The sequence below is a fragment of the Lissotriton vulgaris genome, unplaced genomic scaffold (assembly GCF_964263255.1).
Source record: "Lissotriton vulgaris unplaced genomic scaffold, aLisVul1.2 SCAFFOLD_732, whole genome shotgun sequence".
Taxonomy (NCBI): Eukaryota; Metazoa; Chordata; class Amphibia; order Caudata; family Salamandridae; genus Lissotriton; species Lissotriton vulgaris.
Window position 1 is genome coordinate 124,517 of NW_028247159.1, and position 18,190 is coordinate 142,706.

The 18,190-nt window shown below is 52.6% G+C and overlaps 1 protein-coding gene across 1 annotated transcript in view; it reads right to left on the reverse strand.

The window, feature by feature from the left end:
- Positions 1-18,190, reverse strand: part of LOC147665614 (uncharacterized) — a 151,157-nt gene that overhangs the window by 50,856 nt on the left and 82,111 nt on the right. The window contains exon 2 of the mRNA XM_086949643.1: positions 3,858-3,901. The gene's annotated coding sequence lies outside the window, so the exon portion shown is untranslated. The remainder of the gene's footprint in view (positions 1-3,857; positions 3,902-18,190) is intronic.

The following is an 18,190-nucleotide window of genomic DNA, read 5'->3' on the forward strand; positions in this document are numbered from 1 at the left end:
TGCTGGGTGTCTGGACTCCCTCATCCTGGACCTCCCGACCTCCAAGTGCGAGGGTCCGGACATCAAAGGGCGCCAGACCTATAACTGGGGCAGCTCCAGAGCAGGAAGGCAGTTGTATCCTGGAGTCGAGAGACGCAGTGAAGAACTCATCCTTGACGGACTACTGGCGCTGCCGTAGCCCTGCCTTGCGAACTATTGACCTGCCTGCTGGCGCTGCCGCAACCTTCTGAAACCTTCATCGTCGTCGGGACCTGCTGGCGTGGCCGCGGACCGTTTGTAACCACCCCCTTCATCGGGACCTGCTGGCTCCGCCGCGGACCGTCGCTACCTTCAACCCTCCCGGGACCTGCTGGCTCCGCCGCGGCCCGATCATCTAGAACGCCGAGCTCGAGGATTGTGAGCTATTTCATCTACCAGATTGGTAACGAGACTGTCCCGCTACCCTTTTCCCAACCAAGAGACTAGTATAGAGGGGACCCCTGAGTCCAGACCTCCTTGTACCATTTCACCGTACTTGAAGAATTGCTTATAAAGTAACGTTGAACCTTATCCTTGTGTGGTGTACATCTGTGGGGGGGAAGTTACTTGTCTGTACGATCGCTGGAGACGGCTCTCCCCGGAGACCTCTCCCCTTGTCCTCGGCCGACCCTCCCGGTCCGTCTAACACCCCTGTACTCACCGCCACTGCTTGTGCATTTACACCTGTGACCCCTGGACTCGCCCCCACTGCCTGTTCATTTACACCCGTGACCCCTGGACTCGGCCCCACTGCCCACACTGCCTGTGCATTTACACCTGTGACCCCAGGACTCGCTCCCACTGCCCACGCTGCCCTTGCAATTACACCCGTGACCCCTGGACTCGCCCCCACTGCCCATGCTGCCTGTGCATTTATACTTGTGACCCCTGGACTCGCCCCCACTGCCCACACCGCCTGTGCATTTACACCTGGGACCTCTGGACTCTTCCCCACTGCCTGTGCATTTACACCCGTGACCCCTGGACTCGCCCCCACTTCCCACGCTGCCTGTGCATTTACACCTGTGACCCCTGGACTCGCCCCCACTGCCCACGCTGCCTTTGCATTTACACCCTAGACCTCTTGACTCGCCCCACTGCCCACGCTGCCAGTGCATTAACACCAGTGACCCCTGGACTCGCCCCCACTGCCCACATTGCCTGTGCATTTACACCTGTGACCCCTGGACTCGCCCCCACTGCCCAAGCTGCCTGTGCATTTACACCAGTGACCCCTGGACTCACCCCCACTGCCTACGCTGACTGTGCATTTACACCTGTGACCCCTGGTCTCGGGCCCACTGCCCACGCTGCCTGTGCATTTACTCCCCTGACCCCTGGACTCGCCCCCACTGCCCATGTTGCCTGTGCGTTTACATCCGTGAACCCTGGCCTCGCCCTCACTGCCCACGCTGCCTGTGCATTTACACCGGTGACCCCTGGACTCGCCCCCACTGCCCACGCTGCCTGTGCATTTACACCGGTGACCCCAGAACTCGCCCCCACTGCCTGTGCATTTACACCTGTGACCCCTGGACTCACCCCCACTGCCTGTGCATTTACACCTGTGACCCCTGGACTCGCCCCCACTGATCAGGCTGCCTGTGCATTTACACCCGTGACCCCTGGACTCGTCCCCACGCTGCCTGTGCATATACACCCGTGACCCCTGGACTCGCCACCACTGCCCATGCTGCCTGTGCATTTACCCCTCTGACCCCTGGACTCGCCCCCACTGCCTGTGCATTTACACCTGCGACCCCTGGACTTGGCCCCACTGCCCACGCTGACTGTGCATTTACACCCGTGACCCCTGGACTCGCCCCCACGCTGTCTGTGCATTTACACCCATGACCTCTGGACTCGCCCCCACTGACTGCATTTACCCCCGTGACCCCTGGACTTGCCCCCACTGCCAACACTGCCTGTGCATTTACACCCATGATCCCTGGACTCGCCCCACCTGCCCACCCTGCCAGTGCATTTACACCCGTGACCTCTGGACTCTACCCAACGCTGCCTGTGCATTTACACCCATGACCCCTGGACAAGTCCCCGCTGCCCACGCTGCCTGTGCATTTACACCCGTGACACCTGGACTCGCCCCCACTGCCCATGCTGCCTGTGCATTTACACCTGTGACCCCTGGACTCACCCCCACTGCCCATGCTGCCTGTGCATTTACACCTGTGACCCCTGGACGCGCCCCCACTGCCCACGCTGCCTGTGCATTTACACCCGTGACCCCAGGACGCGCCCCACAATGCCTGGGAATTTACACCCGTGACATCTTGACTCTCCCTCACTGCCCACGCTGCTTGTGCATTTACACCTGTGACCCCTGGACTCGCCCCCACGCTGTCTGCGCATTTACACCCATCACCCATGGACTCGCCCTCACTGCCCAAGCTGCCTGTGCATTTACACCAGTGACCCCTGGACTCGCCCCCACTGCCTACGCTGACTGTGCATTTACTCCCCTGACCTTCTGGACTCGCCCCCACTGCCCATGCTGCCTGTGTGTTTACATTCGTGACCCCTGGCCTCGCCCCCACTGCCCACGTTGCCTGTGCATTTACAACTGTGACCCCTGGACTCGCCCCCATGCTGTCTGTGCATTTACACCAGTGACCCCTGGACTCGCCCCCACTGCCTACGCTGACTGTGCATTTACTCCTCTGACCTTCTGGACTCGCCCCCACTGCCCACGCTGCCTGTGCCATGCCCCCACTGCCCACGTTGCCTGTGCATTTACACCTGTGACCCCTGGACTTGCCCCCACTGCCCACGTTGCCTGTGCATTTACACCGGTGACCCCTGGACTCGCCCCCACTGCCCACGCTGCCTGTGTATTTACACAGGTGACCCCTGGACTCGCCCCCACTGCCCACGCTGCCTGTGCATTTACACCCGTGACCCCTGGACTTGCCCCCACTGCCCACGCTGCCTGTGCATTTACACCGGTAACCCCTGGACTCGCCCCCACTGCCCCCGCTGCCTGTGCATTTACACCTGTGACCCCTGGACTCGCCCCCACTGCCTGTGCATTTACACCTGTGACCCGTGGACTCGCCCCCACTGCTCAGGCTGCCTGTGCATTTACACCCGTGACCCCTGGACTCGCCCCCTTGCTGCCTGTGTGTCAGGATCCTCCCTAATAAACGGACAGCAAGGGCTCTCAAAACGAGAAGACAGAATTGGAGTCTGACCCATTCCTGGTCCAGGGCGTGGAATTTATGGAATTCCAACATGGCGGGTGAGCAGGGCAACTGCCAGCCTAAGTTGCCAGTCTAGTGTTTCTGGACTTTCCAGAACAGAGTTCAGGTGAGGCGCACGCTCTATCAGAGCTGCGCACTTCACCGAGAATTCTGCCCGAGTCAGTAAGAGAAATTCCAGTCAGAGTAGAAACGTTTTCAAGAAACGTATTTTTGAATCTCAGAGTTATTTATATATACAAATTCCTAGTAACGACACAGATTAGTAGTTCCAGAAGTTATAGCCACGAAGGTAGAAGCTCCGCTCCTGGCAGAAAAAAGACTTTCAGGAAGACTCAGTCAGAGGCCACACATCGTCGCTTCAGGAGCAGCTCGAGCAGTCTTCAAGCTGAGGAAGGCAGTGTTACACGGAGCTAAGTGACAATTAAATCTGGACACTTCTCGCTGAAATTGTATATGATTTCAAACTGTGACAACTACTAATGGAAGGTTAATAGTAGAGGCATAGAGTTTGAGTAACTAGACACAGCTACAAGGAACGATAAGTTTTCCTGGAAGGTGTAAATAGTTTGTTTAAAAAACCTTTGGGACAATTACTTGTTAGAAGAGGAAATAAACGCTTACCTGAAAATAGTGAGGAGAATCACTCGAGCAGGAAGGCAGCTGTTCTAAAAAGAAGAAGAAAAACAAGTTACAGAACCCAATTGCCAAGATAACAGAGTACAGTACTGGTAGGTCAAAAGAGATCAAAATTAATACCAGATAGTAGAAGGAGAGAGCAGGAAATTAATCGATTTACTGTTTTGCAGATGAGGTTTTCACAAGCCAGTAAATAACACAAAAGAAGAAATAAAGACACAGAGTTGCAAAACGTGGTAGATTAATAGATTAAAGACATGTTACTTCAGGAGAATAGCAAGAGGGTAATGACTAATTGAGTTATTTTGTTTTAGTGAGATTGAAACACAATAGACAACTCCAGATGAAAAGAACCTCACAGTAGAAAGAAGAGTTACAGGTCAACGCAGTCCCTTGGGTATGTAAGATTAGACACTAAAAGAAACTAGTAGAGCAGAGTCTTGGTTAGGGGCTAAAATATTTGTATGTGCTTAGTATTCACAGGAATCTTGTTTGGCTGATAAAGTCCGAAGAGGATTCATTGGAGTACCGAGGGATCCGGACCAGTCTCTTCTATACCTTTTATTTCTTATGGTTATTTTCTCCACTTTTCCCCTTCCTTTTTTAGGTCTCGGAACTGCGAACAGATTGCGAAGCAATCGGTCGTTCCGAGACTCTATTGCAATCATTCTGGCTTTCAAGGAGTCAAGGGAGACAGACAAGCGAGGTGCACGCGCAACCTTGGAACTGAGATCAGGTCGCGCGCGCTTCCTGTCTCCCATGGCTCCTTGGAAGCAGACTCACACGCACACACACACATACAGACCCCCCCCCCTCGCCGCACATACACACACTCGCACACACACACACATACAGAACATCCCCCCTCGCCGCAGCGCATGCGCACGCACACACAGACACCACCCCCCCTTCCTACCTCATCTCGGCGTGTCTTTGCGCTCCATGGTGACGTTCGCCAAATGAGGGTGCGCACTGGACAGACTGTCTTGCACAAGGACGGGCAGGTGCACAGTCGTCAACAGGCCCCCAACAAGTCACCGAGCGCCTAAGGAGGGGCACCCTCTTTCAACAGGACACCGGCTTGCCCCAGTCGCGTGCCGTCCCTGCCTCTCAGATTGCGTCCCTGCCTCTCAGATTGCGTGCCAGTGCTCGCGCGCAGCCGCCGTTCACGGCTGCGCGCGCCCCCCGCAGCTGAAGCAGCAGGCCTAAGGTCGCCAGTACATAGGGAGAAGCGGGTTGCTTTGCTAATTGTGCCGGTGCTTTCTGGTGCTTAGCACCGGCACTTACCTATCAGGGCCGTGTCTACTGCATGTCACATTTGTTCACATGCTATGTATTACCTCACTGACTGTTGCTGTTAGTGCGCCCTCTGTCGGCTCCCAGCCGCTACAGCATTGATGCCGCCCGAGACGATTACTAAGTACCGCTGGAGCGATGAAGACATGCTCCCGCGGTGTCACTTAACCACCAGAATCAAACTGAGCTGAAAGAATGGGTGACTTAACTGGTGGCGAGCGGGAAAAGAAAGATGAACACTGACTCACTGCCTAATAGTATGGAGACCCGGGCAGTGGTTATGTGTGTCGTGGCTGTGACCTCGCATCCTCCTCTGGAAGGAAGTGAGGTCGGATATTCAAAAAGTTGCTGGACCCGACTCAAGTGAGTGGTGTGCTCTTCACGTCCTAGCATCCGGCAGCATTACCGGCAGCAGTAACGAGGCATTCTGGTGACAACCAACACGTCTGATTGCAAGTAGGTTCCATGCACACGTACACCACCACTGCCATGCACACACGCACACCACCACTGCCATGCACACATGCACACCACCACTGGCATGCACACACAGACACCACCACTGGCATGCACACACAGACACCACCACTGCCATGAACACATAGACACCACCAGTGGCATGCACACACGGACACCACCACTGCCATGCACACACGCACACCACCACCACTGCCATGCACACACAGACACCACCACTACCATGCACACACAGACACCACCACTGCCATGCACACACAGACACCACCACTGCCATGCACACACAGACACCACCACTGCCATGCACACACAGACACCACCACTGCCATGCACACACGGACACCACCACTGCCATGCACACACGCACACCACCACTGCCATGCACACACGGACACCAGCACTGCCATGCACACACGGACACCAGCACTGCCATGCACACACAGACACCAGCACTGCCATGCACACACAGACACCACCACTGCCATGCACACACAGACACCACCACTGCCATGCACACACGGACACCACCACTGCCATGCACACACGCACACCACCACTGCCATGCACACACAGACACCACCACTACCATGCACACACAGACACCACCACTGCCATGCACACACAGACACCACCACTACCATGCACACACAGACACCACCACTGCCATGCACACACAGACACCACCACTGCCATGCACACACAGACACCACCACTGCCATGCACACACAGACACCACCACTGCCATGCACACACGGACACCACCACTGCCATGCACACACGGACACCACCACTGCCATGCACACACGCACACCACCACTGCCATGCACACACGGACACCAGCACTGCCATGCACACACGGACACCAGCACTGCCATGCACACACAGACACCAGCACTGCCATGCACACACAGACACCACCACTGCCATGCACACACAGACACCACCACTGCCATGCACACACGGACACCACCACTGCCATGCACACACGCACACCACCACTGCCATGCACACACAGACACCACCACTACCATGCACACACAGACACCACCACTGCCATGCACACACGCACACCACCACTGCCATGCACACACGGACACCAGCACTGCCATGCACACACAGACACCACCACTGCCATGCACACACGCACACCACCACTGCCATGCACACACGGACACCAGCACTGCCATGCACACACAGACACCACCACTGCCATGCACACACGCACACCACCACTGCCATGCAAACACGCACACCACCACTGCCATGCACACACGCACACCATCACTGCCATGCACACAGACACCACCAGCTGAGTGCAGAGTGCCGAGTAGTGAGTAGTGAGTTTCCAGAGTGCAGAGTAGTGAGTGCAGAGTGGTGAGTGCAGAGTGGTGAGTGCAGAGTGGTGAGTGCAGAGTGGTGAGTGCAGAGTGGTGAGTGCAGAGTGGTGAGTAGTGAGTGCACAGTAGTGAGTAGTGAGTGCACAGTAGTGAGTAGTGAGTGCACAGTAGTGAGTGCAGAGTAGTGAGTAGTGAGTGCAGAGTAGTGAGTAGTGAGTGCAGAGTAGTGAGTAGTGAGTGCAGAGTAGTGAGTAGTGAGTGCAGAGTAGTGATAGTGAGTGCAGAGTAGTGAGTAGTGAGTGCAGAGTAGTGAGTAGTGAGTGGTGAGTAGTGAGTGCAGAGTTGTGAGTGCAGAGTAGTGAGTAGTGAGTGCACAGTAGTGAGTAGTGAGTGCACAGTAGTGAGTAGTGAGTGCACAGTAGTGAGTGCAGAGTAGTGAGTAGTGAGTGCAGAGTAGTGAGTAGTGAGTGCAGAGTAGTGAGTAGTGAGTGCAGAGTAGTGATAGTGAGTGCAGAGTAGTGAGTAGTGAGTGCAGAGTAGTGAGTAGTGAGTGCAGAGTAGTGAGTAGTGAGTGCAGAGTAGTGAGTAGTGAGTGCAGAGTAGTGAGTAGTGAGTCCAGAGTAGTGAGTGCAGAGTAGTGAGTGCAGAGTAGTGAGTGCAGAGTAGTGAGTAGTGAGTGCAGAGTAGTGAGTCCAGAGTAGTGAGTGCAGAGTAGTGAGTAGTGAGTGCAGAGTAGTGAGTAGTGAGTCCAGAGTAGTGAGTGCAGAGTAGTGAGTAGTGAGTCCAGAGTAGTGAGTGCAGAGTAGTGAGTGCAGAGTAGTGAGTGCAGAGTAGTGAGTACAGAGTAGTGAGTAGTGAGTGCAGAGTAGTGAGTAGTGAGTGCAGAGTAGTGAGTGCAGAGTAGTGAGTGCAGAGTAGTGAGTGCAGAGTAGTGAGTAGTGAGTGCAGAGTAGTGAGTAGTGAGTGCAGAGTAGTGAGTGCAGAGTAGTGAGTGCAGAGTAGTGAGTGCAGAGTAGTGAGTGCAGAGTAGTGAGTGCAGAGTAGTGAGTAGTGAGTGCAGAGTAGTGAGTAGTGAGTGCAGAGTATTGAGTGCAGAGTAGTGAGTAGTGAGTGCCGAGTAGTGAGTGCCGAGTAGTGAGTGCAGAGTAGTGAGTAGTGAGTCCAGAGTAGTGAGTGCAGAGTAGTGAGTAGTGAGTGCAGAGTAGTGAGTGCAGAGTAGTGAGTAGTGAGTGCAGAGTAGTGAGTGCAGAGTAGTGAGTGCAGAGTAGTGAGTGCAGAGTAGTGAGTGCAGAGTAGTGAGTGCAGAGTAGTGAGTAGTGAGTGCAGAGTAGTGAGTAGTGAGTGCAGAGTAGTGAGTGCAGAGTAGTGAGTGCAGAGTAGTGAGTGCAGAGTAGTGAGTGCAGAGTAGTGAGTGCAGAGTAGTGAGTGCAGAGTAGTGAGTAGTGAGTGCAGAGTAGTGAGTAGTGAGTGCAGAGTAGTGAGTATTGAGTGCAGAGTAGTGAGTAGTGAGTGCCGAGTAGTGAGTGCCGAGTAGTGAGTGCAGAGTAGTGAGTGCAGAGTAGTGAGTGCAGAGTAGTGAGTAGTGAGTCCAGAGTAGTGAGTGCAGAGTAGTGAGTGCAGAGTAGTGAGTGCAGAGTAGTGAGTGCAGAGTAGTGAGTAGTGAGTGCAGAGTAGTGAGTGCAGAGTAGTGAGTGCAGAGTAGTGAGTCCAGAGTAGTGAGTGCAGAGTAGTGAGTAGTGAGTAGTGAGTGCAGAGTAGTGAGTAGTGAGTCCAGAGTAGTGAGTGCAGAGTAGTGAGTAGTGAGTCCAGAGTAGTGAGTGCAGAGTAGTGAGTGCAGAGTAGTGAGTGCAGAGTAGTGAGTGCAGAGTAGTGAGTACAGAGTAGTGAGTAGTGAGTGCAGAGTAGTGAGTAGTGAGTGCAGAGTAGTGAGTGCAGAGTAGTGAGTGCAGAGTAGTGAGTGCAGAGTAGTGAGTAGTGAGTGCAGAGTAGTGAGTAGTGAGTGCAGAGTAGTGAGTGCAGAGTAGTGAGTGCAGAGTAGTGAGTGCAGAGTAGTGAGTAGTGAGTGCAGAGTAGTGAGTAGTGAGTAGTGAGTGCAGAGTATTGAGTGCAGAGTAGTGAGTAGTGAGTGCCGAGTAGTGAGTGCCGAGTAGTGAGTGCCGAGTAGTGAGTGCCGAGTAGTGAGTGCCGAGTAGTGAGTAGTGAGTCCAGAGTAGTGAGTGCAGAGTAGTGAGTAGTGAGTGCAGAGTAGTGAGTGCAGAGTAGTGAGTAGTGAGTCCAGAGTAGTGAGTGCAGAGTAGTGAGTAGTGAGTGCAGAGTAGTGAGTGCAGAGTAGTGAGTAGTGAGTGCAGAGTAGTGAGTGCATAGTAGTGAGTAGTGAGTGCAGAGTAGTGAGTGCAGAGTAGTGAGTAGTGAGTGCAGAGTAGTGAGTGCAGAGTAGTGAGTAGTGAGTGCAGAGTAGTGAGTAGTGAGTAGTGAGTGCAGAGTAGTGAGTGCAGAGTAGTGAGTGGTGAGTGCAGAGTAGTGAGTGCAGAGTGCAGAGTAGTGAGTGCAGAGTGCAGAGTAGTGAGTGCAGAGTAGTGAGTGCAGAGTAGTGAGTGCAGAGTAGTGAGTGCAGAGTAGTGAGTAGTGAGTGCAGAGTAGTGAGTAGTGAGTGCAGAGTAGTGAGTGGTGAGTGCAGAGTAGTGAGTGGTGAGTGCAGAGTAGTGAGTGCAGAGTAGTGAGTGGTGAGTGCAGAGTAGTGAGTGGTGAGTGCAGAGTAGTGAGTGGTGAGTGCAGAGTAGTGAGTGCAGAGTAGTGAGTGCAGAGTAGTGAGTGCAGAGTAGTGAGTGCAGAGTAGTGAGTGCAGAGTAGTGAGTGCAGAGTAGTGAGTGCAGAGTGCAGAGTAGTGAGTGCAGAGTAGTGAGTGCAGAGTAGTGAGTGCAGAGTAGTGAGTGCAGAGTAGTGAGTGCAGAGTAGTGAGTGCAGAGTAGTGAGTAGTGAGTGCAGAGTAGCGAGTAGTGAGTGCAGAGTAGTGAGTGCAGAGTAGTGAGTGCAGAGTAGTGAGTGCAGAGTAGTGAGTGCAGAGTAGTGAGTGCAGAGTAGTGAGTGCAGAGTAGTGAGTGCAGAGTGCAGAGTAGTGAGTAGTGAGTGCAGAGTAGTGAGTAGTGAGTGCAGAGTAGTGAGTGCAGAGTAGTGAGTCAAGAGTAGTGAGTGCAGAGTAGTGAGTGCAGAGTAGTGAGTGCAGAGTAGTGAGTGCAGAGTAGTGAGTGGTGAGTGCAGAGTAGTGAGTGCAGAGTAGTGAGTAGTGAGTGCAGAGTAGCGAGTAGTGAGTGCAGAGTAGCGAGTAGTGAGTGCAGAGTAGTGAGTGCAGAGTAGTGAGTAGTGAGTGCAGAGTAGTGAGTGCAGAGTAGTGAGTAGTGAGTGCAGAGTAGTGAGAAGTGAGTGCAGAGTAGTGAGTAGTGAGTGCAGAGTAGTGAGTAGTGAGTGCAGAGTAGTGAGTAGTGAGTGCAGAGTAGTGAGTAGTGAGTCCAGAGTGGTGAGTGCAGAGTAGTGAGTAGTGAATGCAGAATAGTGAGTAGTGAGTCCAGAGTAGTGAGTGCAGAGTAGTGAGTACTGAGTCCAGAGTAGTGAGTGCAGAGTAGTGAGTGCAGAGTAGTGAGTGCAGAGTAGTGAGTGCAGAGTAGTGAGTAGTGAGTGCAGAGTAGTGAGTGCAGAGTAGTGAGTGCAGAGTAGTGAGTGCAGAGTAGTGAGTGCAGAGTAGTGAGTGCAGAGTAGTGAGTGCAGAGTAGTGAGTAGTGAGTGCTGAGTAGTGAGTAGTGAGTGCAGAGTAGTGAGTACAGAGTAGTGAGTCCTGAGTCCAGAGTAGTGAGTGCAGAGTAGTGAGTCCAGAGTAGTGAGTGCACAGTAGTGAGTAGTGAGTGCAGACTAGTGAGTCCAGAGTAGTGAGTGCACAGTAGTGAGTGCACAGTAGTGAGTAGTGAGTGCAGAGTAGTGAGTGCAGAGTAGTGAGTGCAGTGAGTAGTGAGTGCACAGTAGTGAGTAGTGAGTGCACAGTAGTGAGTGCACAATAGTGAGTGCACAGTAGTGAGTGCACTGTAGTGAGTAGTGAGTGCACAGTAGTGAGTAGTGAGTGCACAGTAGTGAGTGCACAGTAGTGAGTAGTGAGTGCAGAGAAGTGAGTAGTGAGTGCAGAGTAGTGAGTAGTGAGTGCTGAGTAGTGAGTAGTGAGTGCAGAGTAGTGAGTAGTGAGTCCAGAGTAGTGAGTGCAGAGTAGTGAGTAGTGAGTGCAGAGTAGTGAGTAGTGAGTCCAGAGTAGTGAGTGCAGAGTAGTGAGTAGTGAGTGCAGAGTAGTGAGTAGAGAGTCCAGAGTAGTGAGTGCAGAGTAGTGAGTAGTGAGTCCAGAGTAGTGAGTGCAGAGTAGTGAGTGCAGAGTAGTGAGTGCAGAGTAGTGAGTAGTGAGTGCAGAGTAGTGAGTCCAGAGTAGTGAGTAGTGAGTCTAGAGTAGTGAGTGCAGAGTAGTGAGTAGTGAGTGCAGAGTAGTGAGTCCAGAGTAGTGAGTCCAGAGTAGTGAGTCCAGAGTAGTGAGTGCAGAGTAGTGAGTGCAGAGTAGTGAGTGCAGAGTAGTGAGTGCAGAGTAGTGAGTGCAGAGTAGTGAGTGGTGAGTGCAGAGTAGTGAGTGCAGAGTAGTGAGTGCAGAGTAGTGAGTAGTGAGTGCAGAGTAGTGAGTGCAGAGTAGTGAGTAGTGAGTGCAGAGTAGTGAGTGCAGAGTAGTGAGTAGTGAGTGCAGAGTAGTGAGTAGTGAGTGCAGAGTAGTGAGTAGTGAGTGCAGAGTAGTGAGTAGTGAGTGCAGAGTAGTGAGTAGTGAGTCCAGAGTAGTGAGTGCAGAGTAGTGAGTAGTGAGTGCAGAGTAGTGAGTCCAGAGTAGTGAGTCCAGAGTAGTGAGTGCAGAGTCGTGAGTAGTGAGTCCAGAGTAGTGAGTCCAGAGTAGTGAGTCCAGAGTAGTGAGTGCAGAGTAGTGAGTGCAGAGTAGTGAGTGCAGAGTAGTGAGTGCAGAGTAGTGAGTGCAGAGTAGTGAGTGCAGAGTAGTGAGTAGTGAGTGCAGAGTAGTGAGTGCAGAGTAGTGAGTGCAAAGTAGTGAGTGCAGAGTAGTGAGTGCAGAGTAGTGAGTGCAGAGTAGTGAGTGCAGAGTGCAGAGTAGTGAGTAGTGAGTGCAGAGTAGTGAGTAGTGAGTGCAGAGTAGTGAGTACAGAGTAGTGAGTCCTGAGTCCAGAGTAATGAGTGCAGAGTAGTGAGTCCTGAGTCCAGAGTAGTGAGTGCACAGTAGTGAGTAGTGAGTGCAGACTAGTGAGTCCAGAGTAGTGAGTGCACAGTAGTGAGCAGTGAGTGCAGAGTAGTGAGTGCAGAGTAGTGAGTGCAGAGTAGTGAGTAGTGAGTGCAGAGTAGTGAGTGCAGAGTAGTGAGTGCAGTGAGTAGTGAGTGCACAGTAGTGAGTAGTGAGTGCACAGTAGTGAGTGCACAATAGTGAGTGCACAGTAGTGAGTGCACAGTAGTGAGTAGTGAGTGCACAGTAGTGAGTGCACAGTAGTGAGTGCACAGTAGTGAGTAGTGAGTGCAGAGTAGTGAGTAGTGAGTGCAGAGTAGTGAGTAGTGAGTGCAGAGTAGTGAGTAGTGAGTGCAGAGTAGTGAGTAGTGAGTCCAGAGTAGTGAGTAGTGAGTGCAGAGTAGTGAGTAGTGAGTCCAGAGTAGTGAGTGCAGAGTAGTGAGTAGTGAGTCCAGAGTAGTGAGTGCAGAGTAGTGAGTGCAGAGTAGTGAGTGCAGAGTAGTGAGTGCAGAGTAGTGAGTGCAGAGTAGTGAGTGCAGAGTAGTGAGTAGTGAGTGCAGAGTAGTGAGTCCAGAGTAGTGAGTAGTGAGTCTAGAGTAGTGAGTGCAGAGTAGTGAGTAGTGAGTGCAGAGTAGTGAGTGCAGAGTAGTGAGTGCAGAGTAGTGAGTGCAGAGTAGTGAGTGCAGAGTAGTGAGTGCAGAGTAGTGAGTGGTGAGTGCAGAGTGGTGAGTGCAGAGTAGTGAGTGCAGAGTAGTGAGTAGTGAGTGCAGAGTAGTGAGTGCAGAGTAGTGAGTAGTGAGTGCAGAGTAGTGAGTGCAGAGTAGTGAGTAGTGAGTGCAGAGTAGTGAGTGCAGAGTAGTGAGTAGTGAGTGCAGAGTAGTGAGTAGTGAGTGCAGAGTGCAGAGTGCAGAGTAGTGAGTGCAGAGTAGTGAGTGCAGAGTAGTGAGTGCAGAGTAGTGAGTGCAGAGTAGTGAGTGCAGAGTAGTGAGTGCAGAGTAGTGAGTGGTGAGTGCAGAGTAGTGAGTAGTGAGTGCAGAGTAGTGAGTGCAGAGTAGTGAGTAGTGAGTGCAGAGTAGTGAGTGCAGAGTAGTGAGTGCAGAGTAGTGAGTGCAGAGTAGTGAGTAGTGAGTGCAGAGTAGTGAGTGCAGAGTAGTGAGTAGTGAGTGCAGAGTAGTGAGTGCAGAGTAGTGAGTGCAGAGTAGTGAGTAGTGAGTGCAGAGTAGTGAGTGCAGAGTAGTGAGTGGTGAGTGCAGAGTAGTGAGTGGTGAGTGCAGAGTAGTGAGTGCAGAGTAGTGAGTGGTGAGTGCAGAGTAGTGAGTGGTGAGTGCAGAGTAGTGAGTGCAGAGTAGTGAGTGGTGAGTGCAGAGTAGTGAGTGCAGAGTAGTGAGTGCAGAGTAGTGAGTGCAGAGTAGTGAGTGCAGAGTAGTGAGTGCAGAGTAGTGAGTAGTGAGTGCAGAGTGCAGAGTAGTGAGTGCAGAGTAGTGAGTGCAGAGTAGTGAGTGCAGAGTAGTGAGTAGTGAGTGCAGAGTAGTGAGTAGTGAGTGCAGAGTAGTGAGTGCAGAGTAGTGAGTGCAGAGTAGTGAGTGCAGAGTAGTGAGTGCAGAGTAGTGAGTGCAGAGTAGTGAGTGCACAGTAGTGAGCAGTGAGTGCAGAGTAGTGAGTGCAGAGTAGTGAGTAGTGAGTGCAGAGTAGTGAGTGCAGAGTAGTGAGTGCAGAGTAGTGAGTGCAGTGAGTAGTGAGTGCACAGTAGTGAGTAGTGAGTGCACAGTAGTGAGTGCACAATAGTGAGTGCACAGTAGTGAGTGCACAGTAGTGAGTAGTGAGTGCACAGTAGTGAGTGCACAGTAGTGAGTGCACAGTAGTGAGTAGTGAGTGCAGAGTAGTGAGTAGTGAGTGCAGAGTAGTGAGTAGTGAGTGCAGAGTAGTGAGTAGTGAGTCCAGAGTAGTGAGTAGTGAGTCCAGAGTAGTGAGTAGTGAGTGCAGAGTAGTGAGTAGTGAGTCCAGAGTAGTGAGTGCAGAGTAGTGAGTAGTGAGTCCAGAGTAGTGAGTGCAGAGTAGTGAGTGCAGAGTAGTGAGTGCAGGGTAGTGAGTGCAGGGTAGTGAGTGCAGAGTAGTGAGTGCAGAGTAGTGAGTGCAGAGTAGTGAGTAGTGAGTGCAGAGTAGTGAGTAGTGAGTGCAGAGTAGTGAGTAGTGAGTCTAGAGTAGTGAGTGCAGAGTAGTGAGTAGTGAGTGCAGAGTAGTGAGTGCAGAGTAGTGAGTGCAGAGTAGTGAGTGCAGAGTAGTGAGTGCAGAGTAGTGAGTGCAGAGTAGTGAGTAGTGAGTGCAGAGTAGTGAGTCCAGAGTAGTGAGTAGTGAGTCTAGAGTAGTGAGTGCAGAGTAGTGAGTAGTGAGTGCAGAGTAGTGAGTGCAGAGTAGTGAGTGCAGAGTAGTGAGTGCAGAGTAGTGAGTGCAGAGTAGTGAGTGCAGAGTAGTGAGTGCAGAGTAGTGAGTGGTGAGTGCAGAGTGGTGAGTGCAGAGTAGTGAGTAGTGAGTGCAGAGTAGTGAGTAGTGAGTGCAGAGTAGTGAGTGCAGAGTAGTGAGTAGTGAGTGCAGAGTAGTGAGTGCAGAGTAGTGAGTGCAGAGTAGTGAGTAGTGAGTGCAGAGTAGTGAGTAGTGAGTGCAGAGTAGTGAGTAGTGAGTGCAGAGTAGTGAGTAGTGAGTGCAGAGTGCAGAGTAGTGAGTGCAGAGTAGTGAGTGCAGAGTAGTGAGTGCAGAGTAGTGAGTGCAGAGTAGTGAGTGCAGAGTAGTGAGTGGTGAGTGCAGAGTAGTGAGTAGTGAGTGCAGAGTAGTGAGTGCAGAGTAGTGAGTAGTGAGTGCAGAGTAGTGTGTGCAGAGTAGTGAGTGCAGAGTAGTGAGTGCAGAGTAGTGAGTAGTGAGTGCAGAGTAGTGAGTGCAGAGTAGTGAGTAGTGAGTCCAGAGTAGTGAGTGCAGAGTAGTGAGTAGTGAGTGCAGAGTAGTGAGTGCAGAGTAGTGAGTAGTGAGTGCAGAGTAGTGAGTGCATAGTAGTGAGTAGTGAGTGCAGAGTAGTGAGTAGTGAGTGCAGAGTAGTGAGTAGTGAGTGCAGAGTAGTGAGTGCAGAGTAGTGAGTAGTGAGTGCAGAGTAGTGAGTAGTGAGTAGTGAGTGCAGAGTAGTGAGTGCAGAGTAGTAAGTGCAGAGTAGTGAGTGCAGAGTAGTGAGTGCAGAGTAGTGAGTGCAGAGTGCAGAGTAATGAGTGCAGAGTGCAGAGTAGTGAGTGCAGAGTGCAGAGTAGTGAGTGCAGAGTGCAGAGTAGTGAGTGCAGAGTAGTGAGTGCAGAGTAGTGAGTGCAGAGTAGTGAGTGCAGAGTAGTGAGTGCAGAGTAGTGAGTGCAGAGTAGTGAGTGCAGAGTAGTGAGTGGTGAGTGCAGAGTAGTGAGTAGTGAGTGCAGAGTAGTGAGTGCAGAGTAGTGAGTAGTGAGTGCAGAGTAGTGAGTGCAGAGTAGTGAGTGCAGAGTAGTGAGTGCAGAGTAGTGAGTAGTGAGTGCAGAGTAGTGAGTGCAGAGTAGTGAGTAGTGAGTGCAGAGTAGTGAGTAGTGAGTGCAGAGTAGTGAGTGCAGAGTAGTGAGTGGTGAGTGCAGAGTAGTGAGTGGCGAGTGCAGAGTAGTGAGTGCAGAGTAGTGAGTGGTGAGTGCAGAGTAGTGAGTGGTGAGTGCAGAGTAGTGAGTGCAGAGTAGTGAGTGGTGAGTGTAGAGTAGTGAGTGCAGAGTAGTGAGTGCAGAGTAGTGAGTGCAGAGTAGTGAGTGCAGAGTAGTGAGTGCAGAGTAGTGAGTAGTGAGTGCAGAGTGCAGAGTAGTGAGTGCAGAGTAGTGAGTGCAGAGTAGTGAGTGCAGAGTAGTGAGTGCAGAGTAGTGAGTAGTGAGTGCAGAGTAGTGAGTAGTGAGTGCTGAGTAGTGAGTAGTGAGTGCAGAGTAGTGAGTAGTGAGTGCAGAGTAGTGAGTAGTGAGTGCAGAGTAGTGAGTAGTGAGTCCAGAGTAGTGAGTGCAGAGTAGTGAGTAGTGAGTGCAGAGTAGTGAGTCCAGAGTAGTGAGTGCAGAGTAGTGAGTAGTGAGTCCAGAGTAGTGAGTGCAGAGTAGTGAGTGCAGAGTAGTGAGTGCAGAGTAGTGAGTGCAGAGTAGTGAGTGCAGAGTAGTGAGTAGTGAGTGCAGAGTAGTGAGTGCAGAGTAGTGAGTGCAAAGTAGTGAGTGCAGGGTAGTGAGTGCAGAGTAGTGAGTGCAGAGTAGTGAGTGCAGAGTAGTGAGTGCAGAGTAGTGAGTGCAGAGTGCAGAGTAGTGAGTAGTGAGTGCAGAGTAGTGAGTAGTGAGTGCAGAGTAGTGAGTACAGAGTAGTGAGTCCTGAGTCCAGAGTAGTGAGTGCAGAGTAGTGAGTCCTGAGTCCAGAGTAGTGAGTGCACAGTAGTGAGTAGTGAGTGCAGACTAGTGAGTCCAGAGTAGTGAGTGCACAGTAGTGAGCAGTGAGTGCAGAGTAGTGAGTGCAGAGTAGTGAGTGCAGAGTAGTGAGTAGTGAGTACAGAGTAGTGAGTGGAGAGTAGTGAGTGCAGAGTAGTGAGTGCAGTGAGTAGTGAGTGCACAGTAGTGAGTAGTGAGTGCACAGTAGTGAGTGCACAATAGTGAGTGCACAGTAGTGAGTGCACAGTAGTGAGTAGTGAGTGCACAGTAGTGAGTAGTGAGTGCACAGTAGTGAGTGCACAGTAGTGAGTAGTGAGTGCAGAGTAGTGAGTAGTGAGTGCAGAGTAGTGAGTAGTGAGTGCAGAGTAGTGAGTAGTTGTTGGACAGGCCCCATGAAGGGCCGCTCTCCCCCGGCTCAACCAGGCCCGAGCCCGGTCATGCAAGTACCACACACCACCATTGCACGTCCTCCGTCCCCTCAGGGACCCCTGCCCTCGAGCATGTTAACCTCGTGGGTCCGATCCTCTGCCGGCCCACGCGCCCAGCCTGGGCCGCCATCTTGGACACTTCACCACGAGGCCGCCTGGCCCCCGATCGACCTCAACCCTGGGCCTAGCCCGGCCTCAGACATTCCGGCACCACCCTCCACCCAGGAGGTGAGCGGGCTACTTGGCAAGTCAATAGGAGAAAGAGGTGCCGATGGCTCTCCCCCGCCAAGTGCCGCTCGCCCATCGCCTCCCCGGGCGCTGGCTCCACCCCCCTGCTGGGTGTCTGGACTCCCTCATCCCGGACCTCCCGACCTCCAAGTGCGAGGGTCCGGACATCAAAGCACGCCAGCCCTATAACTGGGGCAGCTCCAGAGCAGGAAGGCAGTTGTATCTTGGAGTCGAGAGACGTAAAGAGGAACTCATCCTGGACGGACTACTGGCGCTGCCATAGCTCTGTCCTGTGCACCATCATCCTGCCTGTTGGCGCTGCCACAGCCGTCGTAACCTACAGTCTTCATCGTCGTCGGGACCTGCTGGCGTGGCCGCGGACCGTTGTAACCGTCATCTTTCACCGGGACCTGCAGGCTCCGCCGCGGACCGTCATCCTTCCTTCATCCATCTCGGGACCTGCTTGGCTCCGCCACGGCCCGATCATCTCGAACGCCGAGCTCAAGGATTGAGAGCTATTTTGTACTCATTGGTAACTAAGACTGTCCCGCTACCCCTTTCCTCAGCCAAAGACTTGAATCGAGGGGACCCCTGAGTCCAGACCTCCTTGTATCATACCATCGTAACCTAAGAATTGCATATAAAGTCTCGTTAACCTTCAGTCTTGTGTGGTGTCCGTCTGTGGGGGGGAAGTTACTTGTCTGTACAGTCGTTGGAGACGGCTCTCCCCGGAGACCTCTCCCCGTAATCTCGGCCGACCCTCCCGGTCCGTCTAACATTGGTGGCCAGCGGCGCGATCCGAATCACCGCA